The 24,333-nt window shown below is 35.1% G+C and overlaps 1 protein-coding gene and 1 long non-coding RNA gene across 3 annotated transcripts in view; one reads left to right on the top strand and one right to left on the bottom strand.

The window, feature by feature from the left end:
• Positions 1-24,333, top strand: part of LOC135213199 (nose resistant to fluoxetine protein 6-like) — a 71,159-nt gene that overhangs the window by 28,804 nt on the left and 18,022 nt on the right. The gene's annotated exons all lie outside the window — the stretch shown is intronic.
• On the bottom strand, positions 14,790-24,327 carry LOC135213459 (uncharacterized). The gene is made up of 2 exons (XR_010314135.1): positions 23,960-24,327; positions 14,790-15,645 (listed from the first exon to the last, which is right to left on the bottom strand). It is a non-coding gene; the product is annotated as an uncharacterized LOC135213459 (long non-coding RNA).

Below are 24,333 nucleotides of genomic sequence, written 5' to 3'. Positions count from 1 at the left end.
ATCAATAACCCTTGAAAGAATATACGTAGAATTATTAACAGAATTACGAGTCTGACAGAGGGAATAAACACTTCTTAGTGTTAATAGTCCTTGACACGTTATATAGAATTAATAGCACTAAAACAAACACCGCAATTGAGTGCGTTACGAATATTTATGAGTGCTAAATCAATAAATATGGAATTCAACACATAATAATCTGTGACTCGGGTGGTGTAAATTGATAATAATAATCTCCTTAACACGTTGTGTGAATTCCTTTCCATTAAGAAGACCAATAATATATTTTATCACCCAGAGTCAATCGGTTTGGTAGAATAACGGATAATTAAATAGGAAGTGTCAATGTCTGACGAGTTACAACTCGTGATGTTGGATCCAAAACTGGATTATAGCGGTTTTTGCGGTTTTAAATACCTTTATCAGTTATATCTTGTATCTATAGAATTAAATGCCGCAAGTAGCCTTATACGGTACGCCGCTAGAACACTTTTCCACATATTCAAGCCAACCATTAATTTATCAAATATATATAAATAAATAAATATATATATAAAAAAAAAAAATAAAATAAATATGGATACAAGTGGAGTCAATATAATACACTCCGTAAGAAGTCGGAAGGGTTACAAAATTATAATAAAAAAGGAATCACGATAAAATCAATAAGCAAAAACGTAACCAAATATATATGCGTAAAGATTTGAACTCTAACTTAACGCTTTAGTAATGACAAATAAGCTAAAAGTTCAAACACATATCAAAACCTTACTGACATATTGTCTGTCCCGGTGATTTATATTCGTAGTCAATGAAAAAAAAAAAATTAAATAAATAAATAAATAAATAAACTAATAATAATAAAATAAATAAAAATAAAATAAAAGAGATTTTAAAATCAGGAAGTCTAGAAGTGAAAATGTTATCTATGGAATAATCCTATATGAATCTTATACAGGGCTAATAATATATATAGAATTTGTATGGAACCTTTTTCATATAGTTGAATAAGGAATATTTAATTTAACATAATTACAATATTGCAGATTTTCCAACATGAAACTAATATATTGGTTCAATTTTGGTACTGTTGTTTTTTTTTTTTTTTTTTTTTTTTTTTTCAGACATTCTTCTCATGCGGGTGGAGAATTAAAACACTAAAATATCATTTGAAAATACTAAAGTCGTATCTCTTACCGCAAGTAACGTAACTCTTAGCTGGCTGAGAGCAATCTCCTGCCAAGTGACGACGTCATCATTGCCGTGTATCAGCATTTGTTCCTTTTAACCTCAATAATCTGCTTACACAGGCTTCATCTGTGTGTCGTCTCTGCTTGCAAAAACAGATTGACTGGAGAAAGGAATGCTTAGCCCGAGCTTCTCATGGGCAAGGCAGACGTTAGGTACAAATTTGGGCTATCCGTATGCGCAATTGCAACTTTAGCTAAGGAGTTGCAATCATTTTAAAATTAATAACAAAATAAGCAAATAGAATTCTATAAACAACAAAATGAATAAATTTTTTTCTGAACCTCATAGACATTTAGAAGTATCAAGATATGTATAAGAAATATTTACTTGCAACATTAGCCTATTACAATTCAAGTAAAACATTCATGGGAAAATGTCACATTTTCTTGGAAAACCCAAAGTTTATTTAGAAATTAGTTACATAGTGGGTTTTTTCGTTGCATCTCCTACCTATTAATAAAGAAGGTTTTTAAATAACCTCAGAGGATGCGCGCGAGAAAATTGAATATGAACTTTTGTTAGGGCACATGAATCATGATTAATATTCTCTTTGACTCTTATGTTGCCCGGCAATCTTACAATTAGCTCCGTTTTCCACTTCTTTGTCTAGTAACTTACTACCAGTAATATCGAATTTTCTTTGAGATTCGTAATGATATCTATTTATTTTTTATAATTATGGATATTTTTACGAGTCATCATAGACCTGGATAGGTTCACTCATTGTTAATGCCATGGATAAAAAAGTTTGTACAGCTGACTCTTTTGAATTCCAATTTATCAGCGAATTCATGTGGGTTAAGTCTGGTCTAAATGGCTCTCTCCCCTCCCCTGTATTTGGATGTCGTCTGAATTTACTTTGCCCTTGTGACAAGTATAATTTCACTTGCAGGTGATTAATGGAACCGGTTACAGTATCCTGCAGTACGAGAGTTTCACATAGCAACTTCAAAAAATCGTTCGTCGCAGCGGGCGACTACAGTCAAGTAACAACTGCCTACAATGTGAAAGGAATTTCATGGACTTCTTCGACCGACACCGTATCTCGTCGTTAATCTCGTTTTAATGCGGAACGCTCCAGCGGTTGTCGGAATTCGACTACAAAAGGGACATACTTCCGACAATTACGACCCGAAGGATATTCAACTCTACTTTGCTGGCGAAGGACTCGTGCTGGGGATGATTTTTTTTTCATCGCGAACGTAATCGTGTAGCTTAGGATGCAGAGAATAAGTATGAGCGCAAAACTAGAACGTTGGACCCGCCCAGGCAAATTTTCCCCTTGTTTTAACCATTGAAAAAGGCCGTTTCATTGGCTATAGGTGGTTGTCTGGAACTGTGTAATGGACGAAAAGTTGTTCGAAAGCTAGTTAAAAGTGAAGTAGTATAACCTCGGTCATATATCCTATATATATAAAGTATCATGTATCCTATATCTATAAATGATCATAAATAACAGAATCGAAATATATTTTTTGCGTGTACGCAATAGGAATCTATTATATAAATGATCATACATAACAGAATCTAAATATATCTTTGCGTGTACGCAATAGGAATCTATTTAAAGTGCACATATATTAATCATAATTATATGAATCCATATACATATGTATAAACAAATCAGGTATCCTATAATCAATCTGTTAACTTTTTCTTACCAATATCTGCAGTTATTTATGAGTTAGTATATTGATTAATGAATCAGATATATAACATTTAGCATAAAAATCAACGAATCAATCAGCATAAACATTAATAATTTTATCAATTCATATATGAACTTTTTTATCAGTTAAAATATGATTTTTATCATGTTAATCTTCATTCTATGCAATTATCAGAGTACATTAGTATTTTCTGTAGCATATGTATCTTAATGAGATGAAGTGAAAAACTGTATCATTATATATATCATGTGATCACTATTATTTACCAATATCATTTGTTTTATATATTTTTATTACTTGAATCAATCATGTACACCATGAATTTTATTATTTACTTATATATATATATATTCACATAGTGTCTGTATCACACTCCTATAAGTCAAATGCAAGTCAAGTTTGAGTAATATTCAGTGGTTGGTTTTGGTAGCTGACCGAGCTGATGTAAGTGTTTACATAATAAAAATATGGAATGTTTAGTCCATATATAAAAGGTCTAAAAACTAAAGAGGTCAACCAGATTGCTTGCAGGAATGTGATGAGACTAGAGACGCTAAAGATGACGTATACAATAAGTATGTAGGCTAAGATAACATGCCGTCACCTGTAGTCATTCAATTGTTTATAAACATTAGTCCAAGCTCCCTGCTTGAGACAACTACCCCGACCTATTATTCAAACGGCCTACGTGATCTGTAGCGTGTCTCATTCGATTGTGTGTTCGTATGAAACTATGTCATTGTATGTATGTTCATATGTTCGAACTACTGTCTGTTCCTTCATAACTTGTAACAGAGATGGTAGACAAGGAGAACAGAGTTAGCTATCGTCATTAGAAGACCTGTACCTCTTTACCTAAGCTTTATCATGTAGAGGAATAGGATTAGCCATCATCATTGGCAGAAGCGATCAAGCTATCGTCATAGAAGACTTGTACGATCATCCCTGATCTTCATCATGTAAAACTTCAGAAAATTATACTATTTTTATACCTTGTGTTTTGCTACAAAAAGACCTCACCGAACCATGAGTTTAATACATCGTCGTAAAGATAATACCGACTTCATAAGTGATCTACAAAACCCCAGACACTCCATTGAAGATGGAAGTGCAATACCAACCGACTTAGCGTATAGATTATCGCTAGTCTAACATTACCGCATAGGGCGCCTTATCATACAAGGCACAAGCCCTAATACATATGAGGCTATAAAGCAGCATACCTACGAAGAAATAAATTACGATATGACAACACAAAAGAAAATGCCGAAGAGGCTCTACCCAGATCTACACACTGACGGGAAAGAGGAAAAAATATACAAAAAAGACAAAGTCTGCAACCTTTTGAAAAGAGGGAATTGCAGATTTGGAGAAAGATGTTACTACAAACATCCTAAGGTATGTCACAACTATGAAATATATGGTAAATGTGCATACCTAGATGGCTATGAGGATGATTGCAATGATCTACATCCAAAAATATGCAAAAACCTAAAAGAAGGAAAAGGATGTAAGTTCGACAAAAAATGTAAATATTTGCAACCTGTAGCCATGAAAAATAATCAAATAAATAATCAATCAAGTAATAAAATCCAAAATAAGAAAGAACAAATAAAGAGAGGAATGAAGAATATCAGGTAAAAGAAAAAAGCAAGCCATCAACGAGATATGCAGAGGTGTCAGCAAAAAATTTCAATGCATCAGCTCAAGATTCTACTCAAGAGATAATAACTGTTTTTATTATGCAAGAGGATATTGCAGATATGGAGAAAATTGCAGATTCAGAACAAAATGAATAATTATGATGAAGGAAGAACAAATATTATGGATAAGTTGGATTTTTTAATGTTAGAATTTCTGGAAATGAAAAAAAGAACAACATACCAGAACAGGAAAGAGACATGGGAAAACCCTTATTACTACCAATATTAAATGAAGGAGAAAACACGCAAACCATCATAGTGATGAATGCGCAGGGTTTAGTTACGAGTAACTCAAAAAGAAAAATAGAGTACTTAGAAGAACTAACCCAAATTGAAAAGAAAATAGATATAATGAACATAAGTGAAACCTGGTATTCCCAAGAGACTGGGAATGATGATCAAATAAAAGGGTTCCAAACTTATAGATCAGATAGAAAAAATAGGAATCAAGGGGGAACCGCAATATATGGGAAAGACAAAAAACAAGGAAAAATATATGAGAAATATAGTAACTCAGAATGTGAACTAATAGCGGTAGAATTTGAATATGAAAAATTATGAACATAGTAATATATAGACCTCCTAATACTAAAGAGTTTGACTTAATAATAGAAAAATTGGAGGATATATGTAGAAATCACAAGGACTGGACTATTCTCCTATCTGGAGACTTCCAACTTTCCTTTCCTTTCGTAGACTGGAAAGGAAACGAATAGGAGATTGTGGATGTACTTATACATATAAAAAAGAGAGTAATAATAGTGCAGAAGATAAGAGGCAATTCGAAAAGCTATTAGATATGCTACTAGAATACAACCAATTCAACAAATAAATCACCTGCCAACAAGAAAGGAAAATACTTTAGACCTAGTATTTGTGAACGAGATGAATTATGTTAAAGAAATAATAGTTTATAATGCGAGTATTTCAGACCATAATGTCATGGAATAACAGTCCATTCCAAAGCAAGTGAAAAAGGGAGATAAGCAAGAAATGAAAAAGTGGGAAGGATATGGAAAATACAACTTCTACAGTAAAAATATAAAATGGTCAGAAATAAATGAAGAATTAAACAAAGATTGGGATAACATTTTCGTAAGTGATGACATAAAGGTAAATACGGAGATATTATATATATTGAGAAAAGAAAATAGTTGATAAATATATACCAAGAAGAAAGTAAACATCAGTCATGCATACCAAGAGACAGAAGGATCTTGTTCCAGAAAATCAGAAAGTGGAAAAAAGGTCTTGCAAAAGAAAAAATGCATGGAAAGTTATAGAACTAAAAAGTAAGATAGAAAATGCAGAACAAAAGATTATACAATCAAAAGAAAATGAAAAACGGGACTTGGAAGAAAAAACCCTATTAAATATCAAGCAAAATCCCAAACTATTATACTCATATGCGAAGAAGATGAATAAAAGAAGAATGAAATAGGCCCTCTAAGAATTGAAGGGAGATTACGAATGAAAAAAGGAAATTTTTTGCAACATATTGGCAGAACGATATAATAGAGAATTCACCCCTAGAATAGATAATGAAGATAATGATATAGAAGTAAGGGACGAAAATAGTGAATATTTAGCTGACATAGATATTAATGAAGCTGATATTGTGCAGGCTATTAATGAAATTAAAAATGGAGCTGCTGCAGGGCCTGATTGGAGTGCCTGCTATTTTGTTAAAGAAAGTAGTTCAATCTATCGCAAAGCCACTTGCAATATTATTAAGACAAAGTGTAGATACAGGCACGATTTATGATGAGCACAAATTAGCATATATTACCCCTACTTTCAAAGTGGATCAAGACTAGAGGCAAGTAATTATAGGCCTGTGAGTCTAACATCACATATTATGAAAGTGTATGAAAGGGTAATGAAGAAAAATATTATGAAACATTTAATAAAAAATAATTTGTTTAATAAAGGACAACATGGTTTCGTACCCGGAAAAAGTACACAAACCCAACTGTTAGTCCACCGTGAGAACATATTCAAAAATATGAAAAGCGGAAATGAAACAGATGTGGTTTATTTAGACTTTGCAAAAGCTTTTGACAAAGTAGACAATAATATATTAGCGAAGAAAATTAGAAAACACAATATCGTGGATAAAGTAGGAAGATGGTTAAAAGAATTTTTACACAACAGAAAACAGATAGTTATTGCAAACGACGAAAAATCGGATGAAGCCAAGGTAATATCCGGTGTGCCGCAAGGTACGGTGTTAGCTGCAATACTGTTTGTTATTATGATTGAAGACATAGATAGTAATGTTAAGGATTCGGTAGTGAGTAGTTTCGCAGATGACACAAGAATAAGTAGAGAAATTACTTGTGATGAAGATAGGAACGCTCTACAAAGAGACCTTAACAAAGTATATGATAGGACAGAGGTAAATAGGATGGTATTTAACTCTGATAAATTTGAATCAATAAATTATGGAGACAGAGAAAGAAAGATATATGCATATAGGGGACCTAATAATGAGACAATCACAAATAAGGAAGCAGTTAAAGACCTTGGTGTGATGATGAATAGGAACATGTTATGCAATGATCAAATAGCAATTCTGTTGGCAAAATGTAAAGCAAAAATGGGAATGTTGTTACGGCACTTCAAAACAAGAAAAGCTGAACACATGATTATGCTTTATAAAACATATGTTCGTAGTCCACTTGAATATTGCAATATGATATGGTACCCACACTATCAAAAGGATATTGCATCCTTTACAGCTAGAATAGAAGAAGTTAAAGACCTTGACTACTGGGAAAGACTACAATCCTTAAAATTATATAGTCTAGAAAGGAGAAGAGAACGCTACATGATAATTCAGGCATGGAAACAGATAGAAGGAATAGCAGAAAATATCATGGAACTAAAAATATCAGAAAGAGCAAGCAGAGGTAGATTAATAGTGCCCAAAACTATACCAGGAAAAATAAGGAAAGCACACAGGACATTAATCCACTACGCACCAGCATCGATAATGCAGCGTCTATTCAATGCGTTGCCAGCTCATCTGAGGAATATATCAGGAGTGAGCGTAGATGTGTTTAAGAATAAGCTCGACAAATATCTAAACTGCATCCCAGACCATCCAAGATTGGAAGATGCAAAATATACCAGAAGATGTACTAGCAACTCTCTGGTAGACATTAGAGGTGCCTCACACTGAGGGACCTGGGGCAACCCGAACAAGATGTGTAAGGTCTGTAAGGTCTGTAAGGACGTATCAGTACGATTAGTGGTTCGGTGGTTAATCAACCATTTCAGTTCAGCTGCTCACTATAACGTTGATCTGGAAAATGGATAAGTAGTAATATTTTGCTTGTCTGTATTTTGAATTAACGTTGTAGTTGAGTACAGAGTACCTTCCCTTTGAAGGTTTTGTGCTCTTTCTATTTAATTTAACGTTAACTCCGTATATTTTCAAGTAGGTTGTACATTTTTTAGAAATTCCTGTTCAGAATTGTTTGAATCTGTTCTTTGGACCTTGACTATATATTTAATGTGCTTTTTTGTAGACGAAGCACTGCTTAAATTTCTTGGGTAAGTTTTCAGGACTTTTCCAGTATTTTAAATGTTTTTCCCGTCTCGCTGTCTCCATGTGGTCCCTACGGATTGATTTAAGTTAAGTATGTATTTAGTTTATTGGCGGAGAGCTGCTTTTTATTTTATTTTTTTATTTTTTAAACAAAAACTTGTGGTATTTGCGTAAAAGTTTCTCCATTACCTTTCTGTAGATCTCAATACATTGTGATATAATTCTAGGATAAATATTTTTTTAGAATATTTTTTTATTAATCGGATCTTGCCGAGGACCTGCGTGTTGAAATGTGGTTTATTACAGTAAGAAAATTACATTAAGATTAATTTTTCCCATTGTTGTTGTTTATCGAATCATTACAAACCGTTTTAGCAAGGCTTTTACCTTGGTTTTGTTTGAATTAAACAGATGTTTAATTATGAATGAAGTCTTTTTCTTACAAGGACAATAACATGAAAATTGTTGGAGTTAGTATGTGAACTTAAAAGAAAATTTACTTCTAACAATTTTGTCAAAACTACAGTAGTACCTCGAGATACGAAATTAATCCTTTCCGAGGCACCTTTTCGTATCATGAGGTTTTCGTATCTTGGACCACATTTTACATGTAAAATGGCTAATCCGTTCCAAGCCCTCCAAAACCACCCCAGTAAATTTCATAATAAAGGTAAATTGACCTATAAACAATGAAATAATACAACAATTTGGACCATTCAATACGTAACTTAATAATAAAAAATGCAAAACCGTAAATAAAGTGTATATTAGTGTACAAGAAATATTATTACTGTAACGTAAAATGTGGAAGCTACCTTTCGAGTGAGGCTATCTCCGAAAGTGGCGGCAGAGGAGGAGGAGGGCAAACGGCAGATACGTACGCTAAACTTTACGAAACACATAAAAAAATGTCAGAAAAACAAAGTAAACTTTACAAAACACATTAACAAAACTGTAACACTTAACTTTATTTTACAAAAAACTTAAAATAAAATTTATTTTGTATTTTTTTTATTTTCACATTTCTTTTTACTTTTTTATACTTTACGTAATTTCAATTTCTTCACCACCGAATGGATGCCAGTCCGTTTACGGAATTGAGAAGCCTTGAACTCTGGGGTTGCTGTTGATGTCCCATCTCCGCCGTTGTCTTCGGCTTGGGCAATCAAATCGCCGAAAATAGCGCTGGCCTTCTGGCAGATTGCCGTCTTGGTTATCGTATCACCATCGATTTCTTTGTCCTCGATCCATACAAGAAGCAGCCTTTCCATTTCATTATGCACATGGCTCCTCTTGTTGGACAAAATAGTCACGCCCTTGGAAGGTGTAGCTGCTTTGATGGCTTCCTTCTGCTTAAGGATGGTGCCTATCGTCGACGGATTTCGGCCGTATTCCTTAGCGATCACACTCAGCCGCAAGCCAGCTTCATACTTTATTATCTCCATTTTTGTCTCCATAGAAAGCATCTCTTCTTTCTGTGAACTTCAGCAACTTTCTTGGGACCCATGACTAATATGTACTGTACGTAATTAAGTTACGTATGTAGTACGTATACTAATTAGGTTCTCACAACACGATAAAGTAGCACAACGAAATCACTAACGAATTTACGATACTAAACGAAATCGTTGGACCGAACGAATGCCGCATGCGTACGATAAAGCTTCGGGTGCGAAGTGGCCGAGCGAAGGCACGCCACCACATAAGATGCATGATGGGAGGGATGCTGTCCAATAGGAGAGAAGGATCTCATGGCTTGACTAGCATCAGGAACCAATGGGAGAGCAGGAGGATGGTGGCGAGTCTACTAGAACTAAGATGGCGGCGTGCGGCACAAGTTTCAAAATTGTTATCGGGCGAATCTCGGACTTCCAGAAACCTTTTGTATCTTGAAAACTTTACGTATGTAGAGCAGTAAAATTTTTCGTGTCCGCTTTCGTATCTCGAGTTTTTCGTAAGTTGACCCTTTCGTATCTCGAGGTACCACTACTTAAATGGCATTAGATATTTTTTGAATTTAGTATATTTAACTTTCTAATGCTCTTTAAACATTTCAGGGGATAATGCTACGACGAATATTCAAGACTGGTTAAAAAAAAAAAAACTGCTGCTATCCTGGGATTCTTCAGAACTTCAATATCCATTGTTCCTGTTCCTCCACCCCATGGGGGGTGGCGCCTTTGATCGGGTGGAGGCACTCTAAAGGGCTTGCATAGTAGGTGTGTTGGCCTACTGTGCGAGTCCTTGGAGTTTTTTACTATTACTAGTAATTTTTTAAAACTGATAACCTAGTAATTTCAGTTAATGTTTTGTACATATGCAATGGTTTGTATACATCTGATGGTTTGTGGTAAACTGGTCTATGAGTTCCTGTCTTAACAGTTAACTTGCATTAGTAAGCCATATATTATGTTTTTGTGGTTATTGAATTGATTAGCTTAATCCACTCTGGTCTTAGTTACTTATCATTCTAATACTGTGATTTCAAAAGCTATTTTGTTATATATTAGTTTAGTCAGTTTTTCATATGTAAAAGTTAACAGTTTAAGTTTTGATATTCATAGAAAAACCATGGAAATGATTACTTCTGGATTAGTGTGTCATCATAAAACCGTGGTTTAACTTGTTAACTATATGGGAGATGTTTATATGTTGAAGGAGGTTTAGTGAGTTTTATGCATGTTTTTAATTCGAAAAGATTTTGCATCAAAGAAAACTCGAGTAATGAGCAACTGTGTACGTTAACTTTAAATTTTTTTCTACTTTGTATTGAGGTTTGCTTTTGATTTAGTTTAATCCAAAGTTTTTTTCCTGTTGCCTTTCTCCGAGGGGTTTAAAATGGCCGACTCAAGGATTTGGAGTAATTGTGTGAATAGTTCGTGGAATTATTGTTTTTTTATTTTCCCATTTTTTTATTATTATTATTACAAAGGCGAGGCTTCCTAATTTTAGTTTTGGAGTGTGATGATGAAACAGGTTTTGAGAATAAATCATTCTGTAACCGTAGATTCATGATTAAGAAATAAGTGCAAGAAAGATAAGTGTGTGCACAATCCTGTAAAACCATTGTTTTTAACCACATGAAATTGACCCAGATTGTCAGAAAAAGGGTACATAAACTCTTAAATGTTTTTATCTTTTTTCAAGGATATAATATTTCTAGTTTTTTGTCTAAATTGTTCTAATTTGGATTAGTGCTGCACATCAATTTGTTAGCTGTATATCAATTCAACAAATATAAAGAAATTGACTGTGACTATATTTTTTAATTAAATCCTGTAGCGTTCAAGCGTTCTGAAGTCCAAGAGGTTGTCTGGTTTTGTACAGTTATCCCACCTAGGGTAAAAATATCTGGTATGGCTTAAGTCCCGGATGTAGGGCATTTGTGTGGAACTGACGAGATCCTAGAAATACGCTGGTTAAATGGAAAAAATGGTATTGGTAAAATGGTAGTCAGTCCCTTGTACAATACAGCATTAATGTAAGAAATAACTAAGTCTCAATGAAAAGGCTGTCCTGCAGTAAGTAGTGGGGTTAGAAATGGGAAAACTGAGTTTGATGATAGGGTATGCTTTGGTTGCATGTTTGGTGATAAGTGACCAGAGGTTAGATAATTATAATGTAGTGTAAATGGATATTTGCGCTGCAAATGTAATTTTGGAATAAGGGTGAAAGTGTAAGGTTGGGGCCTTTTTTTTATAGGCAAATTACTAATGCAGACAAGTTACCGCTAGTTATAAATTGCCCAATTACAATCCAGGATTGCAGCAATGAACAGGGATGTCAACTCACCACGTATTATTGAGGAAAAGACAGTGAAACTAATACAGAGCAGCTGTGCTTCCAAGCAGGTGGCAACGGCAGGAAACCCCATAAGGGAACTGGCGATTTAAGTCATTTTTGCCCGATGGGATGAGCTATTAAACCCGAATGAGCGGTGTAGATGGCATACCCCACTTTGCATTCAAGTTAAAATAGATGAAAGTTTGCCTGAAAAATGTGTTAAAATGCTTAATGCGCTGCTGTGCATGGAGTTATGTCAGTTTGAATGACACCTTAGTTTTTATTGAAAACCTAATATTTTGCGATGTCCTCCACGCAGTGTTGATGATCCAAGCAGGTTACAAGAGTCCAGAGGGTAGTACTTTTATAAAGAATACACTAGAAAGAAAAACATGTTTGTCTGGTCCTGGAATCTTAGTTAGCATTATTAGGTTAAGAATGCAGTCTAGGCTGTATATCGCTCCTGCACAGGGTTGTCAAAATTGTGCATTTCAGGACCGTGTCTATTTGATTTTTGTCGATATGATCCTACCTAAGCATTGGATATGAATCGTATTTGGGATAAAGCTTATTTGAAGCCACAAAATAATTGGCAAAAAGATCCAGTGGTGTCTAATGTTGATAATTAAGGTACTTAGAGTAAATCGAAGATTTAAAGAGAAACTTGGCTAAAATCTAGCAGGCTCGTATTTAGAGCCTAATAAAACGTTATTACTGACATGGTCTCTAGACCGTGTTTACTAAAAACACCAAACACCATAGATCGTGATTACTTGAAGGGGCCTCCCACTCATTGACTTTAAGGCCCTTCCACACGAGGGGCAAATGAACGGTGAGCAGACGCTGTTACCAATTTTGTGGGTGAATGGCGGTCAAGAGAGTGGTCCATCCTAGGTTCGCCTGCCTGTGCCTGCTGCCTGCCTGTCGTGTCTTTGCCCCTCGTGGGTGGAAGCGGGCTTATGGCCGGTACTTTACTAGACGCCAGCCCATATACTTTCAGCCCCGTCCACACGGTCGAGATTACCTGATGAACTTTGCTCGATGTGATGTCAGAACCAGGAGAAGGAGAAGTCGGAACCTTATCCGCTGTGTAAATGTATATATATGTATGTATGTATGTCCATACAAGTCAGTAGAATAGGTAAGTTGTTAAAAATGGTCGTTGCAGGTAGTCAGTAAGATAGTTTATCAGTCAAGAAAATTCGGCCACTGTTCATTCTTGGTCTGAAAAGTTAAAAAGGCCTTGATATAAACAAAATATTTGCATATCAACCTTTTTTCATACTCATTCCAGTATTACCCCTGTAAAGGTCACCTTCGTCCCTTGTCTAAATCGTTTGATACTTGTGTATCGCCTTACTAACCCCCTTACCTGTTAATATATAGCTTACAACGCATAAGTGAAGTAGCCATCACTTAGTATAACCTGGGTTTGACCTATGAAGGATCGGCTGCCGTCATCCTCTCGTCAGCTATGTTTACTGTAGTAATTCAAGGCTGCCAGGTTTATCAGGACAAAATATCGGACCAAATACCTCTAAATGATTGTATTTTCATTTCAATATGATTGTATTTCGCCAATTCCAAAGGTTTTGCATAACTGATAGTCAAAGGGTAAATAGAAATTGCGTTATAATTGCTATGCATTCCTATAGTCAACGTAACATTGTACAATTAAAATATAGTAATATTGGCATAAGTAATTTACAAAATTAATTTATTACAATATTGTCATATGTATATATACCAAATTCATATTGATTATCCGTGGTATCACCAATGGAAGCCGTAATATTATCATTATTCTCAACATTGATTTGCCTAAGCCTTTTCTTTAATACTTTTTGTACAAAAGGGTAAACAATTTTGGTACTAAATAAATTTAGCCAAGTTTCCCTTTAAATTTCTTTGAATTACTCTGATAAGTGTCTTAATTATCTACAATAGACATCACTGCATATTTTTTGTCATAGGCTGTGATTAATATTTTTACTCTGCTTCTTTCTTTCCATCTTTTTACTGAATATGAATTTGTTACATTGGTGAAAGTATCTGAATCTTTCCTTTTGTAATAGTATTTAAAAAATGACGCATAGCCATAATTTGCAAGTGTCCAAAACCTGGCATTGGGTTGTCATCACCCATCACACCCACTTCCACTATGGAAGTAGGCCCAGTTCATGCAATATAACTAAATATAACAGATCTATGAATGTTTAGATATAGAGGATGCACCAGCAGCGGTTGGTGATTGCTGCCTCAGTAACGTGAGGGAACTGAACATTTTACTAACCTGCTGTGGCAAATGGTATGTTATTTTTTTGTTTTTTTATTAAGATGCAGCTTGCAGATTATAGAACACCACTGTGAACACTGTTGCTGAAATGTTTTGTATCGATCTTGTGGACACTCATGTCTGTTGATAAGATACGATAACCTATAGAAAATACTAATTCAAGAATATCGACTTCTTAAGCACTTTTATTCTCGTATCTATATTGCATATTTCCTTAATCAACAGCAAAATCTTTACGATCACTTTCTATGCTCAAGGAAATCCCTGATTTCCACTCTTCCATTCCAGTATATTTGCCCTTACGCTGCAACATCTGTTGGGTTCCATTAGTTACTTGTTCAACAGTTTTGTTAATTCATAGTCAGTGGAATCGTGTTCAGACTCTGGATGGCTAAGGGAAGGAAGGGACTTTCGTGCACGATAGTACCTAAGGTTTTTGCTTTCCTTTGGATTGATACATTGCTGGAAAGGGAAAGGAAGATATATTTTCTAAAAGAAAAAAAAAAGACAAGGATGAAATGAAAACAAACAAATGTGTCTGTATTTAGTTTAATTGAGGAGAATTGATATTCATCTGATTGACAACATTATTTGAGGAGACGACCTGACTGTCCAAACGGCGTCATATTTGTGAAGATGATCCCACGTTACCCTCGTCTCCACTCGGTTATCCCCGAGTTAACCAAGCAACCTCTGACTTGGGTATATTTTTAGTTAATCAAACGACATTTTAGGTCACTTTGCATCTCCCGCGTGAAGTGAAGGACCCTTTTGTGAATATAGAATTTCCTAAGTGAACCGAATTGCCACTTAGTTAACGAAGTCACTTGTGAGTAAAACAATTCATTCCCGGTTACGAAAGTAAAACTACTGAATTAAATATGCGACTTCGTTTGAAGTGTCTTAAAATGCCACAAAGATAATCTTGAAGCCTCAAATGAACCAAACTGTATCACTTATCCTACATTACAAATAAATATTATTATAATACTAATTAGAGTAACCCTATTCATATGGAATAAGCCCACTAAAGGGGCCACTGACTCGAAATTCGCGCTTCCAAAGAATATGGTGTTCATTAGGAAGAAGTTAATAAGTAGACAGATATATAAATGCATTTAAATGCTGTCAGTGGAATAACATTAGGGAGGCAGTGCATTGCATCTTCGCTTGAACTTCTAAAATTCCAATTGCGTGACGTCCTCGGTGAGGGAGACTCTGCCACAGTCCAATTTCCATCACTAAAAACTGCCCTCCCCACAGCTAGCGCTTCTCTTTGTCTCTCCTCAAAAGCAGCTTCTCGAGACCCATGACGGGGGCTTCAGTACAGAGGGAGAGGAGAACTGCCCCAACGCCAGAGACAAACAGAGCGCCAACTGTTTCCAGAACCTGTGGAAGAAAATCGGAGATCACTGAGGGAGATTATTGGACTGGAAAAAAGTACTGTCATCATCGTTATGTTGACAAGTTTCTGAAGACTGCATTTATGTCTGTCTGTCTCACGTTTCTGTAGAAAGATTGTTTTCTTGGCAAATGCCTCATTGTTACATATTCTCATTGTAAATCCTATAATATTTAATATATATATATATATATATATATATAGATATATATATATATATATAATAATATATATATATATATACAGTGTTCCCCATATTTGCAGGGGAGAGGTACCCAGTCACCCCCACGAATAGTTAGAACTCCCCTCTAAAAATGCTAATATCTGCTTATCTTGGGAAAGTTCAAATACCAAATGTATACTTAAAGTATCATCCTACATCAAATATACGATTGAATTGGTATTATTAATATCATTTCAAAGTCATCTGAAACATTTTACCATTAGAAATATATAAACAGCCAAATGAGAGAGAGAGAGAATAACTCCTTACAATATACAAAAGATTGAAATGAACTTCTGTAGGCAACACTTTCTTTCCCTCCCATATAAATACATATATCTTTTCCAGAGAAGAGAGAAAGAGAGGGCTGAACAAGTATCTATTTGTCTGTCTATCAATTATTTTGCTGAGAGAGAGAGGAAGAGAGCGAGCGAGAAAGAGAGGAGAGAGAAAAAAAAGGAAGAAATAGAAGTACCAAATGTATACATTATGTAACATCCTACATCAAATTTACCTTAAATTATTATCATATTACTGTATTAATCTTAGAGATTATATTATTATCATTTCAAAGGATTGTATTGATATAATTGTATTAATATAATTTCAAAGTAAACATTAGTACTACTCTTAAAGGTATATACGTATTTAAAATACTCACATATGAATTTTGTAATTAGTTATAGTATCATTATTGGAAAATATTATATTAATAATAAACTTATTACATGCATGTACCATAAAAAATTATTTCACCTCAGTAAAAGAGAGAGAGAGAGAGAGAGAGAGAAATTGCATAAAAACCATTAAAATCGTTGACATTATATGGCACTCCTCCCCTCCCCTGTCACATTACTTGACATATTTGACAGCTTCCTGAGTTCCGAGCTTCTCTGGAGTTGAGAGAAGGTAGGGAAATGTATACAGAGAAAGAAAGAATTTTCCTTTGAAATTACAGTTATATTATTATTATCATTATTATTATTATTATTATTATTATTATTATTATTATTGTTATTATTATTATTATTATTTTATTATTATTATTATTATTATTAGTATTATTATTATTATTGAAAATATCAATAACACATACATCTACCTTAAAAATTCTCTCATCTCAGTAAGAGGGAGGAGTTATCCTTATGTAAGTGAAATGGAAAGGTTAATTTTACCTTTAAAATACTACCACATACGAATTTTGTAATTACAGTTATATTATTATTATTATTATTATTATTATTATTATTATTATTATTATTATTATTATTATTATTATTATTATTATTATTATTATCATTATTATTATTATTACTATTAACTGAAAATATCAATAAAAATATTACATACTAGTACCATAAAAATTCTTTCATCTCAGTAAGAGAGAGAGAGAGAGTTTATCTCTCTGTTCTCTCAGATATGTTAATTTATGTACATACACTTGTAAACCTCCAGCGAAACAGAGGGAGAGAGTTATCCCTAAGACATACATATCTCTGTGGCAAGAGAGAGAGAGAGAATTATCCTTATTTAAAAGAGTGAAATGGATAGTTTGTACTTCTTTAAAATACTATCACATATAAATTTTGTAATTACAGTTATATTATTATTATTATTATTATTTAAACCATAAAATTCTTTCTATCAGTAAAGAGAGAGAGAGAGTTTATCTCTGTTCTCTCAGATATGTTAATTTATGTACATACACTTGTAAGCCTCCAGCGAAACAGAGGGAGAGAGATATGTATGTCACTATGACATACATCTCGTGTGGAAAGAGAGAGAGAGAGACTTATCCTTATTTAAAAGAGTGAAATGGATAGATTATTGTACTTCTTTAAAATACTATCACATATAATTTTTTTTAATTACAGTTATATTATTATCATTATTATTATTTGAACATATTAATAAACATATAGTCTTCTTCTTCTTCTTCTTCCCAGCTTTTTCCCATTTTTATATGGGGTCGCCGTTTCGGATGAGCCGTTTCCATCTATTTCTATCTTGCGCTTCTGCCTCATCATTCCCTTCTCATGTAAATCTCCTCTCACACAGTCCTTCCATCTCTTTCTTGGTCTCCCTCTCTTTCTTCTTCCTTGCACCTCCACTCCCATAGTATGTCTCCCAGCGTGGTCCTCATCTCTCCTCAACAGGTGTCCATACCATCTCAGCCTCCCCTCCTGCACTTTCTTTGATACTTCCACCACCTTAGTTGACCCCTTATGTAGTCATTTCTGATCCTATCCCACTCTTGTTACCCCAGACATCCACCTAAGCATTCTCATTTCTGCCACATCCATCTTCTTCTGCTCTGCTTTTCTCATGCTTGCTGTTTCCGTACCATACAGCATTGCTGTTCTTACCACCGTCTTGTGAAATTTTCCTTTTAACCTAAGCGGCACTCTTTTGTCACAAAGAACTCCCGAGGCCGCTCTCCAGTTGTTCCAGCCTGCCTGTACCCGATGTTTTACTTCTTCTTCCATACTTCCTCCAGCGTTAACAAAAGATCCCAAATACTTAAACTTATCAACTCTCCTTATTTGCTCTCCACCAAGCTGAATACTTTCTCTCTCATCCCCCTCAGTGGTGGTACACATATATTCTGTCTTGGATCTACTTATTCTCATTCCTCTGTCCTCCAGTACTTGTCTCCATCTTTCCAATTTCACTTCCAGATCTTCCCTGCTTCTGCACACAGAACAATATCATCCGCATACAATATGTTCCATGGTACTGTCTCCCCCCTTCACCTCTATTATAACATCCATCACTATGTTAAAGATAAATGGGCTCAGAGCCGACCCCTGGTGTAATCCTACTCTCACCTCAAAACCTTCTGTCTCCCCAACACTGCTCCTCCACTCTGGTAAATACACTTCCGGTACATCTCTTGTATCAATCGCACATACTTCTCTGGCACCATCTTTCTCCCTCAGGCTCCTCCATACCTCTTGTCTCGGGACTCTGTCATAAGCCTTTTCAAGGTCAATGAATACCATATGTAGGTCCTTTGTCTTTCCCCGAATTTCTCCATTATTTGCCTCAGACAAAATATACCATCTGTTGTTCCCCTTCCCTTCATAAATCCCATCTGCTCTTTACCTATTTGTACTTCTTCTCTCAGTCTAGCATCTATCATCCTTTCCAGTATCTTCAAAGTGTGGGACATCAATTTAATGCCCCTATAATTACCACACTCTTGGACATCGCCTTTCCCTTTAAAAATTGGGATCAATATACTCCCACGCCACTCATTTGGTATCTTTTCCTGTTCAAGGATCTTTATCATAAGATCGTACAGTATATCCACTCCTTCATCTCCTAATGCTTTCCATGCCTCCACCGGGATCATGTCTGGTCCGGTTGCCTTCCCATTCTTCATCTTCTTCAGTGCATTTAGTACCTCTTGCCTAGAAAACCTCATTACCATGCCAATGTTCACTTGCCCATCCTCTCTTATTAGTCTATTATTTTCTTCATTTAACAACTGTTCGAAATATTCTTTCATCTCTTCACAATTTCTTCCTCCTTTCTCAGCATTTCACCCTCTTGCTTCTTTCTTTGTTTGATGTGTGTTATATCTTGGTGCTCTTATTTCTAGCCTTTGATAGCTTCATCATCTTCTTTAATCCTTCCTTTGTCCCCAGCTCATTATACACATCATCATACGACTTTGCTTTAGCTTGGGCTACCACCTTTTTCACCACCTTGTTTTTCTCTCTGTACCTATTTCTGTCTTCCACTGACTGTGACTCTTCCCATCTTTTCTTTGCCTCCTTCTTATCTTTTACTACTTTCTCAATGTCTTCATCCCACCACCAACTATCCTTTTCTTCCCATATGATACCAGATGTCTCTCCTAGCAGCTCCTTTCCATGCCTTCTTATTACTGCTGCATTTCGTGCCCACCATTCTTGAACATCTTCAATCCCTATATCAATATCCTCCAAAACCCTCCTCTTAAACTCTCTCTTCTTATCCCCTTCCTTCTGTAATTCGTACCATTTAATTTTCCTTATCCCTTTAGCTTTGGTTTTTCTTTCCCTTTTCAACTTCAAGTCCATACATAGCAGCCTGTGTTGGGGGGCTACATGGTCGCCTGGAATAACTTTGCAGTTCTTGACCTCCACCAGATTTATCCTTTTATACAAGAAATAGTCTATCTGGGAGATCTTCCCCCACTCCTATATGTTATTAGGTGTTCCCTTTTCTTCTCAAAAAATGTGTTTACTATTGCCATGTCGAATGACACAGCAAAGTCCACTACACTCTCTCCTTCTGGGTTTCTCTCCCCAATTCCATGGCCCCCATGCACCCGCCCAATCGCCTCATTTTCACTTCCGACATGGCCATTCAAATCTGCCCCAACTATCACCCTCTCATGCTCTTCCAGTTCTTGCATTATTCCATCCATGTCTCTCCAGAAATTTCCCTTCTCTTCTTCTGTGCAACCAACTTGTGGTGCATATGCGCTTATAATATTCAGAATCTCTCCTCCATAACATATCTTCAATCTGATGATACGGTCATTCTTTCTATGCACTTCTATTACCGAGTTCTTTAGTTCACTAGACAGTACTATGCCAACTCCATTTCTACCTTGTTTATTTGCTCCACTATAATATAGCTTATATCCATCTCCCAACTCTTTAGCTTTATTTCCTTTCCACCGCGTTTCTTGCACACACACAACATCTACTTTCTTTTCTCTCATCAAGTCAGCCAATTCTCTACCTCTCCCAGTCATGGACCCAACATTTAGCTGACATACTCTGAACCCAATGTGAGCTCGCTTCTTTAGCTGCACCCGCTCCTGATGCAGTAGCCCTCGCCTTACCACAGAGTTAGGGCGATGTCTCTGTGCGTCGTTTACGGAGTACGCCCTAGCATTACCTCTTTCCATATTTCGGCTCATTCCATTTTTTGGTTTTGGCACAGATTTTTACAGCCGGATGCCCTTCCTGACACTAACCCTCCCTATTTATCCGGGCTTGGGACCGGCACCCATAAGGACTTGGTTGCCCCCCCAGGTGGCTAGGTTATTAATAAACATATATATATTGTACGTGTACTATTAATAAACATATAGTACACGTACAATAAAAATTCTCTTGTCTGAGTAAGAGAGAGAGAGAGAGAGAGAGAGCAAGAGAGAGAGAAATTACATGAACATTTAGTGGCAACGACACAACAACTCTTCCCCCTGTGTCACATTACTTTATATATTTGACAGCTTTAGTACCTGGAGTTAGAGAGAGAAGACTGACTGAGATTTCCTTCATTCTTACATAATCTTTTAAATTTATAAACTAAAATCTTACTAATTCAATATATAGTATTTTCTTTAAAGAAAGAATTGATATTATTGCTGTTTACATTAACCCTTAAACACAGAGCCGCTATTTACCAAAGTGTCTCTCGTATGCCAGTGGCATTCGGGAGTTAGCGCTGAAGAGGAATAAGTTTTTTTTTTTTTAAATCACAGCTCGCTTAGTTTTTAAGACTAAGAGTTCATTTTTTGCTCATTTTTTTGTCATTGCCTGAAGTTTAGTATGCAACCATCAGAAATGAAAAAAATATCATTACCATATATAAATATTGGAATATATAACAGCACAAAAAAAATTTCATATATAATTGTATACAAATCGCGCTGTGAGCAAAACGGTTAAAACTAATGAGTTAATTTTTTTTCGTTGTATTGTTTTGGTATATAACAAACAGTAAAACGATCAAAGCAGCACAGAAAATATTATCACAAAATGATGCATGAATTTGTAACGTGCGGACATAAAAAAAGTTTTTTTTTTCAAAAAATTCACCAATAAATCGAAATATTGTGCTAGATACTTCCCGTTTGCTGCAAAATGAAGGTAATTGATTGAATATTACTAGAATGTAAGTGTTTTAGTTTACAATTGCAGTTTTTGACCATTTCAGTCGATTAAAGTTGACCAAAGGTAAAATTTTTTCTATTTATTGTGATTTATATGAAAATATTTCAAAACTGATAAAAGCTACAACCATGAGTTATTTATTGTTGTATTCTACATGAAATTGCACACATTTTCATATGTAAAAGTTTATGTAACCGCTAATATAAAACGGTGCAAAACATTACGACAAACTAACAAAAAAATTTCTGAGATTTTCGGCAGAGTTACCGCGCTCGGACGTAAGGAAAGTGTTTTTCAAAATTCACCATAAATCGAAATATTGTGCTAGAGTTTTCCAATTTGTTGCAAAATGAAGGTAAATGATTGAATCTTACTACAATTGCGTTTTTCTACCATTTCGGTCGAGTCAAAGTTGACAGAAGGTTGAAATTTTGGCACTTATCGGATTTGATTTATAAAAAATAAAAATTTTCAAAAAAAACCCCCCCTGCAAAAAAAAAAAAACCTGAAAACCTAAAACCATGGGTTGTTTATTGTTGTATTCTACATGAAATTGCACACATTTTTCATATATAAAAACTTTATGTAACGGTAATATTAAAACGGTGCAAACATTACGACAATTGGACAAAAGAATTTCTGAGATTTTCGGCAGACCGTGCGCGGACATAAGGAAAAAGTGTTTTTCAAAAATTCACCATAAATCGAAATATTGTGCAAGAGACTTCCAATTTGTTGCAAAATAAAGCTAAATGATTGAATATTACTAGAATGTAAGAGTTTTAGCTTACATTGCGTTTTTCTACCATTTCGGTCGAGTCAAAGTTTGACCGAAGGTTGAAATTTTGGCACATCGTGATTTGTTATATAAAAATATTTCAAAACTGATAAAAGCTACAACCATGGGTTGTTTATTGTTATATTCTACATGAAATTGCACACATTTTCATATATAAAACTTTATGTAACGGCTAATATAAAACGGTGCAAAAAATTATGACAAAGTGATGAAAGAATTTCTGAGATGTGTCACTGATGCACACCTGGGTAACGCTTGTAAACAAAACAACAGCTTGATCCGTGACCTCCCAGCATCCCTCAAGGTGCGTGATTTCAAATTTTTTGCTAACTAGGCCTATAACTATTTTTCCGTGAATATTTAAAAAAACTTTTTGTAGTCGACGTATCGTACGTCAATTAAGCACCCGACAGACAATTTTAGTCGACGTGTAATACATCTAATAGGCATCTAAGGGTTACTATTAATATTTGAAAATAGTAAATAATTTATTTATCATACAAAAAACATACATCTCTGTAAGAGTGAGAGCGAGAGAGTGAGAATTATTATTTTTATAATGTGATATCATTTAATCTTTTTGAACTTACTAATACGGTATTAATATTAATATTTGAAAAATTAGTAAATTATAAAAATGTATTTAGTCATGAAAATAACATCAAAATACGCTAATTAGTGATTATTTTCGTCGGAAAACCCGGATAATAGGTGAATTTCCCGCAAGTAATGGGTTGATATGGTCCAGGGAGAAATCCGCAAATCCGGAGTACGCGAATATGGGGGTCCCAGTGTATATATATATATTATATGTTTTGTATTTATCTATGTATAAAACTAAAATTAAGTATTTATAAAAAAATTATGTTGGATTTAATTGCAGTTGATGCATGAGTAAAAAACTGTTGCAAATTTATCACGAAAAGAGTCAAAAGTTATCACTAAAAAGCATCCTGATGTATGTTCATTTTATTAGTGCTTTTCTTTTTTACTGTGGTTTTATTACTATAGATTATTTGTACTTTCTGGAAGCATTAAGGCAATAAAATACAGTTGTCAATAAACATTGCTAAATTTACAGAAACTCACTTTTTCTGCTGACACACAAAGTTGTGTTACAGGGAGAGCGAATCTGAGGACAAGGACCCATAACCTAAATAATCCATCGTGCGTCAGTTGACCTGAGCTACGACTGCGGTACCTGACAGTTGGCTAGTTTGATGTTGCAGCTGATACTAGCCACTTTGTCTTTTCTATTTGCAAAAAAGAAGCAGCAGAACACAACACCTACCTTGTTCAGTGTGAGAAGTGAAAAAGACTTCAACCCTGTCTCTTCTAGTATTTATAAAAAAAAAGAAGCTTCAGAACAGAGCACTAACCTTGTTCAGATGTGAGAAATAAAGGGGGTAGAAGTCATTGTAGACATAGATGATCGTCTGAACAGGAATCGCCACCAGGAACATGCAGTAAGTCAGGCGACTCAGAGGTTGCCAGGAGGGATGGGACAAGAAGCTGTTCACTACACCTGATGAATGAGCAAACGAACAGATGAACGAATGATGGGATGTAGGTTATAAAGACAAGCACTGGGTGGGCACTTTTAGCCATTTAGAGCTTCTCAAAACAATGGGAAGAGGAAAGTGGAGTGTGCAGACAATAAGGTAAAGAGATCCAGAGAAAGAACGAGATGAAATGCAGGGATCTGAAGGTGACACCTGAACTGCAGGATGGAGGAGAGAAGTAGCACGATGCT

The sequence above is a fragment of the Macrobrachium nipponense genome, chromosome 42, assembly GCF_015104395.2.
Source record: "Macrobrachium nipponense isolate FS-2020 chromosome 42, ASM1510439v2, whole genome shotgun sequence".
Classification (NCBI taxonomy): domain Eukaryota; kingdom Metazoa; phylum Arthropoda; class Malacostraca; order Decapoda; family Palaemonidae; genus Macrobrachium; species Macrobrachium nipponense.
This window is presented reverse-complemented; position numbering and strand designations above follow the sequence as displayed.